Below are 10,000 nucleotides of genomic sequence, written 5' to 3'. Positions count from 1 at the left end.
CTGGTGCCGCTGGTGCGTGCTGCGGGGGACTGAGCGCTCATTGTGCTGCGCCGTGTGGGTGCTGCTGCGGTATGCGGCTCCCCGCGCTGTGCTGTGTCGTGACAGGCGTGTGGCCGCTGACGCCAGCCTGCCGCCCGCCTGTCTCTCTGTTCGGTTACACCTGACTGGAGCTAACACACACACGCACACACACACACACACACACACACACACACACACAGACCAGTGTTGTAGTAGTCGTGTTGAGTCTGACTCGAGTCCAAGTCCTGGACTAATCTTCAGGACTTGTGATTCGATTTGCACTTGAGCACTGATGACTTGTGCTCGAGCGTTCATGCATTCAGGACTTGGAAGGTGGAGATGACGACTCGCACTTGTTGATAAATGAATCAGACACAAAGGTCAAATACTGCGACTCTGGAATAGCAGGGTGAGAATGTCTGATCACAGACTCACTAAAATGATATTAAATTGGGATATCGCCCACGGACACGCATGGGCAAATGAAGTGAAATCCCTTCTTGTTTCGAACGATTTATCACTCATCTTTCATAACAGGTGACTTTGTGACACCCGAGAGTCTATGAGTGATATGTTTACTCTGTATAAAGAAAAATGGTCTGTTGACATGTGGCACAAACCAAAACTAAGAACCTATCGGCTTATAAAGGACAGTTACGTGAAGTTTAATTTGAACAGACGACAGAGATCCCTGTGTGCTCAGCTACGATCGGGAACCCTTCCCTTAGCACTAGAACCTGGTAGCTTTAATGCTACCCCTGAAGATGATAGACTCGGTTTACTTTGTGAGTGACATGAAATTGAAAATGAGATTCACTTCTTATTCTACTGCACTGCTTATGATGACGTAAGGGACGTACTCTTTAGTACAATGTCTGCTATTTATGGTGACTTCTTTGAGTTGGACGACTATGGGAAACTTGAGCTGTGTTTCAAAAAAGGAATCTTCCTCGCTGCAAATTGTATCTGTCAAACATGGGAGCAGAGACAGAAGGTCTTATTTAGAAACGGATGTATTGTTTTATATTGCTGTCGTCGTGCCCATTGCTGTCCTGTGACTTGTATTTTAATGTACCATTGTGTTGTGATGTTTTACTGTGTATTGTGTCCTGGGGGGTTGGGCACCTAAATGACACCATGACACTTCAATAAAATCAATCAATCAATCATAAAGACTTTTTTCTTGTAATAGGCCCTAATAATTTGGCATAAGATATTGATAGCTATATTAATACTGTGACATTATTCAATTTCGTGCAAAGGCAGGCAGGTGTGTGTGGTCCTCCACTTACATGTGGATTCACGTTCATGTTCAGTAACTCCGGATTCAGACTCGGGTAATGGAGACTCGAACTCGGATTCCTCTTTTGTGATTCGGACTCAAACATTGGGGACTTAGTTGGGACTCGACTTGGACTCGAGACAGTGACTTGACTACGACGCTGACACACACACACACACACACACACACATACACACACACAGTGCCACCACTGTAGTCTGCGCTCTCCCCTCAGCACGGGAGGCTGAGAGGGGCTTTGGCGTGTCTTTGATGTTCTGGTGACTTGATGTGTCAAGGTGCATCACAGCAATGTCATTATCATGTAATCTACGCAGAATCTAATTAGAAAAAATGCAATCTAAACGTAATCTACGACTAATCTAGTCACAGAAATGTAATCGGAACGTAATCCACAACTATTCTAATTACAGAAATGTAAATGCGCTCGACAGGTAATGTAATCAGTGAAATGTAAACTAAATGTAATCCACATAATTCTAATTACAGAAATGAAAGAAGTAATCTAATTGCAAAAATGTCATGAAAATGTCATCCATGTGTAATCTGATGACAAAAAAATTTAAACCTATTATTATGTAATTCAAAAGTAATCTGACTGCAAAAATCTGAAGTGACAAATACCAGTGCTATTACGTACTACTGCTACTGTATACTGCTGGCTGCTGCTACTACTAATTCTGCTAAATTAATTCACTCACATTTTCTTCATAAAATAGCTATGCTTAATAAACCTAATTCTATTCTGACCTACAGTTTTGCAAAATGTTGTTTTGGACTTAAAGGTGCATTGCTGAATTTTGTGGTTCTGAAATCCCATTGAGATGCAGCGCAAGGCAGGGCGATATTTCAGTGCAGCACCACAGTGTAATAATCCACGGTGCTTAGTGTGTTCTCGCAGCCAGCCGAGGTGAAAAGTTGAACCTGCTGTTGACCTCTCTCTCTCACCCCCCCTCTCTCTCTCTCTCGCTCACTCTCTCTCCAGCTCTCTCTCCCTCTCTCTCTCTCTCTCTCTCTCTCTCTCAAGGGGGCTTAGCTCAGAAGTCAGGCACAGGCCAAAGGCACAGGGAGGATATTCTCAAGTTCCTCTCCTCTCCTTCGCACCGTCCCTCCATCACCACCACCCTCCCCTCCATCACCACCCGCCTCCCCTCCCACACGGAAACAATTAGCATCTCCGATAAGACGCCATGCATGCATACTTCATCATTTTATCTCGTCCATCCATGTTTGTTTGTTTGTTTGTTTGTTTTCCTGTCATGACGAAAGTCTTGTGTCCTCCTCTGTCATGCCCGCTGTTAAATCACAATTACATCTAAGTGCAAGTCTGAGATAGAGCGAGAGAGAGAGAGAGAGATTGAGCGAGAGAGAGAGAGAAATTGAGCGAGAGAGAGAGAGAGAGACTGACAGACTGAGTGGGGCCGTGTGTTTATTGCTGTCAGGGAGTTGAATTCCAGATGGAGAGAGATAATGAAGAAAACAAGCAAACAAAAAGTGCAAAAATAGAAAGAGTGAATGAAAAGGCGAGGGGGGGGGGGGCAGACTAACGGACGACAGGGGTGACGTTTGGGCCGTGCAAGAAAAACGTTTGCGTTTTTATTTGTGATCCCCCAGAGGCCTCCGCTGACGGCAGGACAGCTCCTCGACGTCTCCAGATAGCGAGAGAGACGGCTAAAGAGGACGAGCAGCCGAGAGATGCGTGGAAAAAGGTGGGTAGCTATGATTATAATAAAACGTCACAACCACAAATACAAATATGTTATAATGTCAGAAAAGCCGTACCCCCCCACCCCCCCCGTATAAGCCTCTATCTTTACATAACAGAATCAGTTTTATTGGCCCAAGTATGTCCACACACATACAAGGACACACATCAGTTGATACTGCTCACTGTGTGTGATGAAGATGGTAGATGATTTTAGGTGAAGTCCTAAAGATTGAAAATATGTGTGTAACTCTCTTCCTGCCAATAAAAAGAAGGGTGAACCGGGTTAAGGTGTGTGTGATCATACATGACGGTGTATGAAGACGAGAAATAACGTGCACTCACACACACAGACACATGTAGTGTTCCAATGCCTGCTTGTGTGTGTTCATAAACAGAAGTTTATGAAGAAGTACACAAGTATATGATACACTTCAAAATGTAATATACTACATATTACTAGTTACTTTCATTTGAAAGTAATACGTTACTTTACAATATTACTGTCTGAGCATGCATTACTTTCACCAAAATAACAGCAGTAGCAGAATGACATCGCCACCCTGGAACCATCCCAAAAAATAATTTAAACCGCCTTGAAATCAGTATAAACAATCGAAAATTCTAAATGTTATCCTTTTCCTTTGTTGTTGTCATCTATAGTGGTTATTTGCATAAAACACACAGTTTGATTAGGAAATGATTGTATCTTTATTATGCCTCCGCCGGCGAAGCCAGGCCGAAGGCATTATGGATCCGGGTTGTCCGTACGTACGGCCGTCCGTACGGATGTTTGTTGTTCTGAGGAACGCCTTGACGGAATTTCATCAGATTCGCCTTAAACATTCACTTAGGCTCAAGGATGATCTGATTAGATTTTGGTGGTCAAAGGTCAAAGGTCAAGGTCACTATGACCTCTCGAACGCCATTTTCAAGCTTGTTAACGCGATATCTGAGGAACGCCTGGACGGAATTTCATCAGATTCGCCTTAAACATTCACTTAGGCTCAAGGATGATCTGATTAGATTTTGGTGGTCAAAGGTCAAAGGTCAAGGTCACTGTGACCTCTCGAACGCCATTTTCAAGCTTGTTAACGCGATATCTGAGGAATGCCTGGACGGAATTTCATCAGATTCACCTTAAACATTCACTTAGGCTCAAGGATGATCTGTTTAGATTTTGGTGGTCAAAGGTCAAAGGTCAAGGTCACTGTGACCTCTCGAACGCCATTTTCAAGCTTGTTAACGCGATATCTGAGGAACGCCTGGACGGCATTTCATCAGATTCGCCTTAAACATTCACTTAGGCTCAAGGATGATCTGATTCCATTTTGGTTATCAAAGGTCAAAGGTCAAGGTCACAGTGACCTAACAAATGCCATTTTCAAGCTCGGTAACGCCATATCTCAGTAACACATTGACTAAATTTCTTCACATTTGGCTCAAATATCCAATTCTGCACAGAAACGCCTTGATGCAATTTCTTCCTATTTGGCTCCAACATCCACTTGGACTCAAGAATGAACTAATGGCGGAGGCATAAGTCCGCGTTGCGGTCGTTCTAGTTTAAATATGTGCTTTGATTAAAAAAAAAAAAAGATTTAACTCAATTTGTAACTTGTGTTACTTGACAAAGTAACTGGTATAATATTACTGAAATCATATAAGTAATAAGTTATATTACTGAGTTACTGCTAAAAGTAATATATTACATGCAATATGTTACTTTTGTAATGAGTTACGTGTGTGCGTGCACTTGATTTCTCGTCTTGGGTTGTGGTATGTTGTATTCATCGCTCTCTGAGAGAGAGACAGCCATAACCACTGTATAAGTTTTACATGTCTTATCACGCGTGGTATCACAGGCCTCGGACTCACTGATCCGCACACTATTTTGTTAAAACAACATGACCCAGAATTCAAAACCCAAAACGGAGCGGAACATTCTTCCAGGCCAGCGGAGCCGGAGAATACACGGCCTAAAGATACGAGCGCGACAGTCGATGTTGAGTCGAGCCGCACTCCGCTCTCCATCTGTTTTAGTTTTAGAGTGGTTGTGATAACCTCAGCCTGACCCCTGATTGGTCTAATCTCACCCTCATCTTCTCTTGGTCGGGTCAGCTGACAAAAACGCCGCCCTGCGATTGGTCGGCGCACTACTGAGGAAGAGGAATTTGTTTGGCATTGTGTTGGGTTAACAGTTAGCCAGTGAGAAGTTTAGTCTACTGTTCTAAACCATAGCAAAGCTTCAAAACATAGAAACCGAAGGCATGTTTATGGTGAGAATTCAAAGAGACAAACACAGTGGCTTTCCCAGGCAGGAGATATATGAAATAATCCTGAGACTGTTCCCCCTGTTGTTTGTGACCCTTGTTTCTGTAACTCTTTTGTGTGTGTGTGTGTGTGTGTGTGTGTGTGTGTGTGTGTGTGTGTGTGTGTGTGTGTGTGTGTGTGTGTGTGTGTGTGTGTGTGTGTGTGTGTGTGTGTGTGTGTGTGTGTGTGTGCGTGCGTGCGTGCGTGCGTGCGCGTGCGCGTGTGCGTGTGAGCACGACTGGATGCATGTGAGTCAATATAAACTCAATTATACAGGAAAGAATGTACTTAGCCTGCCCTACAATATGCATGTGTGAATGACTCAAACATGAAACATGAACCCTATTGTGCTAAGCCTGTGTTTAAGTCAAAATATTTTGCACCTTACTATACAAAATGGAAAATAATGGCCCCAAATCCCAATACATCAATATATATTGAACGTATTGAGCTGCACCACATTTTTAATCACTAAGTCATCATGACTGAGCATAGGGATGAAACGATGACCAGTTTAATGATCAACCCTGATCAAATTTAGGGCTGAGCCAAATGCTTTCGAAGCTTCGAAGCTTCAATCGATGCCATCGGTAATCGATTTCCAAATCAGTATTCGAATGCTTTGTTTTTCTTCTGAAATGTATTTTGAAATAGTAATCCAACATTATTCATCAACATTAATTATTATGACTTATTCTCTCAGACAAGGTACATTGTGCCTCACAGCTCTCATCTAACATTACTTACCAGCACTGAAACTGCGGCAGTTTGACCATGCAGCCACCAGGGCCTACTGTATATGAGCAAATTCCTTTTCATGGGCTAGGGCTGTCATTTATCTGATGTGCTTATTGCACTTTTCTTTTTATCCGTTTACATTTCAATAAAAAGGAAAATCCTTGAAGTGTGATTTCTCTCCTCGCCTCTCGTTACTACAATCGAAGCTTCCAATCTATTCGAATACTTGTCACTGAAGCTTCGAAGCCCAAACATGGTATTCGGGCACAGCCCTAATCAAATCCCTGACGTTTAGTAGGGTTGGGACTCGCAGAGTAACTCGTAAAATGATGATACGTGGCCCTGGATAAAGAGATACAGCGATTCTCCGATAATCGCAAGACATTTACTTCACGATATCTGTGTAACTGAAGAGTAAAAAATACCCCTAAAGGCATAAAGCAGGAATTATGTATTTATTCTGGCATGAAACAATGTGCAGCAAAGTGCAGAGCAGACTGCACAGTGCCTCTTTAAGACACACTGACTGCAGCTTGTCCACGGCTCCACGTGTGAAGTCAAAATGTGTACAGGAAGTTAAAGGAAGGATACAAAATGATGCCTCACTAACTTATTTTCAATCTGTGTAAATTAAGTTTACAGAAGAAAAAAGAAAAAAATACACAATTACAGGATAAATGTCACGATATGGCATCACGATATGGCACCAGTGTATCGATAATGTATCGCAAGAGGAAGCATCACGTTATTTCAATATTTTGTCCCACCCCTAACGTTTAGTACTGTTTATTTTATTTCTCTATTACATTTCAAATTTTAATTTGTCATTAAACCCGCGTTTGATTACAACGCTTTGAAAAGCACGATAAATACTTTCCTTCATCAAAAGTTGGCAAGTCTCTCAGAGGACGTAGGCACACAGCCTGTCTCTGGGTCTGACTTTCATTCAATAAGAAACTTGGTGATCATTTCAGAGTGTATCAGACTCAGTAGGCTACTTTTGGAACATTTCCAGCACATTGTAACGATAACCGTGATAATTTTGCTCACTATAATCGTCATATGATATTCTCATAGCGTTTCATCTCTGAGAGCTACTAGTAATATGACTTGAGTGTAATTACAGTATCTCCCAGTGCTGTAAGTCAGTGAGCTTTAAGGAGTTGTGGGTGGGATGCGACTGGCCAGTGTAGCTGCTCCAGGCAGCCTGCTGATGAGTGTGCGGGGAGAGCTTTGAGTCCAGCCAGATTAGATCAGAGGACCACTCTGTTTGTTTGTTTTGATTTGGGAGGGGCCGGGCTCCTGAGGGATGCTGCCCCCCCCCCCCCCCCGACGCCCCCGCCTGCTCTCCTGTCCCTCCCCAGGATTCCCCTTCAGGGCACACAGTTGACTGGAGCCCCCCCCCCCCCCCCCCCCTGACCTCTCCCTCACCCCATCCTAACCCATGTTAGCCAAGGCATCCAGGGAACGAAAAAAGAAGAAACGAAGAAGAGACCGCCGCGACTTAGCGTCCACTGGACCAAATCACAACCAGACCCGCTTCATCCAGGGGACCTAGGCAGCACCACCACCCAGGGAGGCCCCAGAAGAGGCTCGTCCCAGCGGGGTGACTTCCCTTTCATCTGCGTGTGGGTCTCCACTCTCCAGTCTCCACCTCACACCCTCATGCTGGAAGGCCAAGCTCTCAGCTCCAGTAGGTGGGGAACATGGCTTCAGGCCGTTGCAAATACGATCCTTTTTCGTTTTTGCGTCATTATGTCATTATGTAATCATTAGGGGTGTCACGATACACTCAGTTCACGATACGATACGTATCACGATACTGGGTTCACGATAACGATACGATACGATACGATTTTAACAATATTTTTTTAAACTTGAATAATGACAATATATGACTGGAAAAGTAGTATTTTATTTGAAATGCACAAATACAAAACATGCTGTTGTGGGAAATTGTTATTACAATAACAACTAGAAAAAACATGAGATTGGAGATAAGGCTTATCTTGAAATAGAATGAGTTACACCGTCACTTAGATTTACTTTGAACTAAAAGGTTTCTCAGCAGTATAAATTCTCATTATGCATCTTCAGTTTTTCTTCAAACTCAAACAACAAGACTTTTCTTAATCTATTTTTTATGCATCTTCAGTTTTTCCTGTCAAGTAAACAGTTTTGCCAGAAACTCAATTGAATGGTTTCTCTCCTGTATAACTTCTCATGTGTCTCTTCAGAGACTTGTTCAACTGAACTACTTTCCACACATTGAACTTCAACAAACAAAGACGTTTCTTAGTCTATTTTTTGGGGATTTTTTTTTTTTTTTTTTTTTTTCAATATGAGATTTCATCTCAACGATACATATCGTGACGTTTTACTATCGCGAAATTTCGTGGGACGATATATTGTGACACCCCTAGTAATCATTGTAAAAAAACTATGGCACCTCATTTTTGTTTCATTTCAAATCTGTAGATTTGCCGGATTCAACTTAATTCAATTAGTGTGAACATGTCCTTGGCATGAATGAATATGAAATTCAGAATATGGCATAGATCCAAATACGTGCTGTGAGAGCGGCCATTTTGCAGACTTTTTTCTCATGCTTTTCTCTGCCTGTCAGTTCTCTGCTGTGTATCTCACTGCATCCCATGACTGCATTCCACCTCTCTCTCTCTCTCTCTCTCTCTCTCTCTGTCTCTCTCTCTCTCTCTCTCTCTCTCTCTCTCTCTCTCTGTCTCTCTCTCTCTCTCTCTCTCTCTCCACCATTCCCATGTCTTTCCATCTACACACTTTTCCCATTTCCCCCGCTTTCTATCCATGTGTCCATCCCACCTCACAGAAACAGCATAGGCCCTAGGGCGTACACACACCTCACACACACACACACACACACACACACACACACACACACACACACACACACACACACACACACACACACACACACACACACACACACACACACACACACACACGCATCCCCCCACCCTCACCCCCTTTGCTGACCTCTTCTTCATCTCCCACAAGGCCTCAGGGTGAGGCAGCCTGGCACCAGACAGTTATTCAAACCCTTAGGCAGCCTCACAACAGGTCAGGGAGAGAGAGAGAGAGGGAGAGAGAAAGAGAGAGAGAGAGAGCGAGAGAGAGAGCGAGAGAGAGTCGTTTCAGCAGCTGATGAGTTGCTGATTAACTGATGTCTTCAATTCAGATTTGGGGATCAGGAAGTACAAGTCTACCTTTGAGTAGAATGAGGAGAAAACTTGCCAAAGTCTTTTTGGAAGGATATGCAATGATTCTCCAATTGTTTGGTGGACGTGCCGTTTGAAGTTCCACTCCTAAATAATAGTCCTAAATGAAATAATGAATTTCCTAAGTCCCAGAAAACTAATTTGCCGCTTTGACTTTAATTGTTGCCTTTGTAGATTCCCACTCAAGTCTTCAAACCAATCCCTAAAACAGGGAAATATGTTATTCAGCCATAAATTAATTTTGTGTGTTTTTTTTTAATGATGTTTCATTTCATTTTTTAATCCCATGAAACAGGAAATAAAAGCAGGGGGACGCTGTGATTGGATTAAAAGACATCTTTGTAAACATTAGTGACCCGTGTCTTTGCCTTCCGTTCTCCTCTAAAGGAACGTCTCTTCATAGCAGGAACGCCCCAGAGATGAAGGTCTCTGGTTAAAAGAGGACAGGGACCGGGGAGGCAGGCTTTGGACTCTTTGTGTCTTGTGTGCGTCTTCGTCTTCTTCTTCTTCTAAATCCTCCTCGGTTTGTCTTTTCTCTCTGAGCTTTGAGCGATTAGGCCACGAGGACGAGGGCTAAACCAAGACATCATTTCAGCTCTTTCTTCTAGCTTTGAATACTCTTCTTCCTTCATATCAATAAATGACACTGGTTTGATTATTCAACGTTTG

General features: G+C 43.0%; 1 protein-coding gene across 5 annotated transcripts in view; it reads left to right on the top strand.

The window, feature by feature from the left end:
• The window catches only part of LOC310798511 (inter-alpha-trypsin inhibitor heavy chain H3-like), a 17,740-nt gene extending 16,570 nt beyond the window's left edge, over positions 1-1,170 (top strand). For all 5 annotated transcript variants that reach the window (XM_083661045.1, XM_083661044.1, XM_083661046.1 and 2 more), the window contains one exon: positions 1-1,170. This exon is cut by the window's left edge and continues 3,084 nt beyond it. The gene's annotated coding sequence lies outside the window, so the exon portion shown is untranslated.
• The last annotated feature ends 8,830 nt before the right edge of the window (positions 1,171-10,000 follow it).

Source organism: Poromitra crassiceps (assembly GCF_964638095.1).
Source record: "Poromitra crassiceps genome assembly, chromosome: 25".
NCBI lineage: Eukaryota > Metazoa > Chordata > Actinopteri > Beryciformes > Melamphaidae > Poromitra > Poromitra crassiceps.
This window is presented reverse-complemented; position numbering and strand designations above follow the sequence as displayed.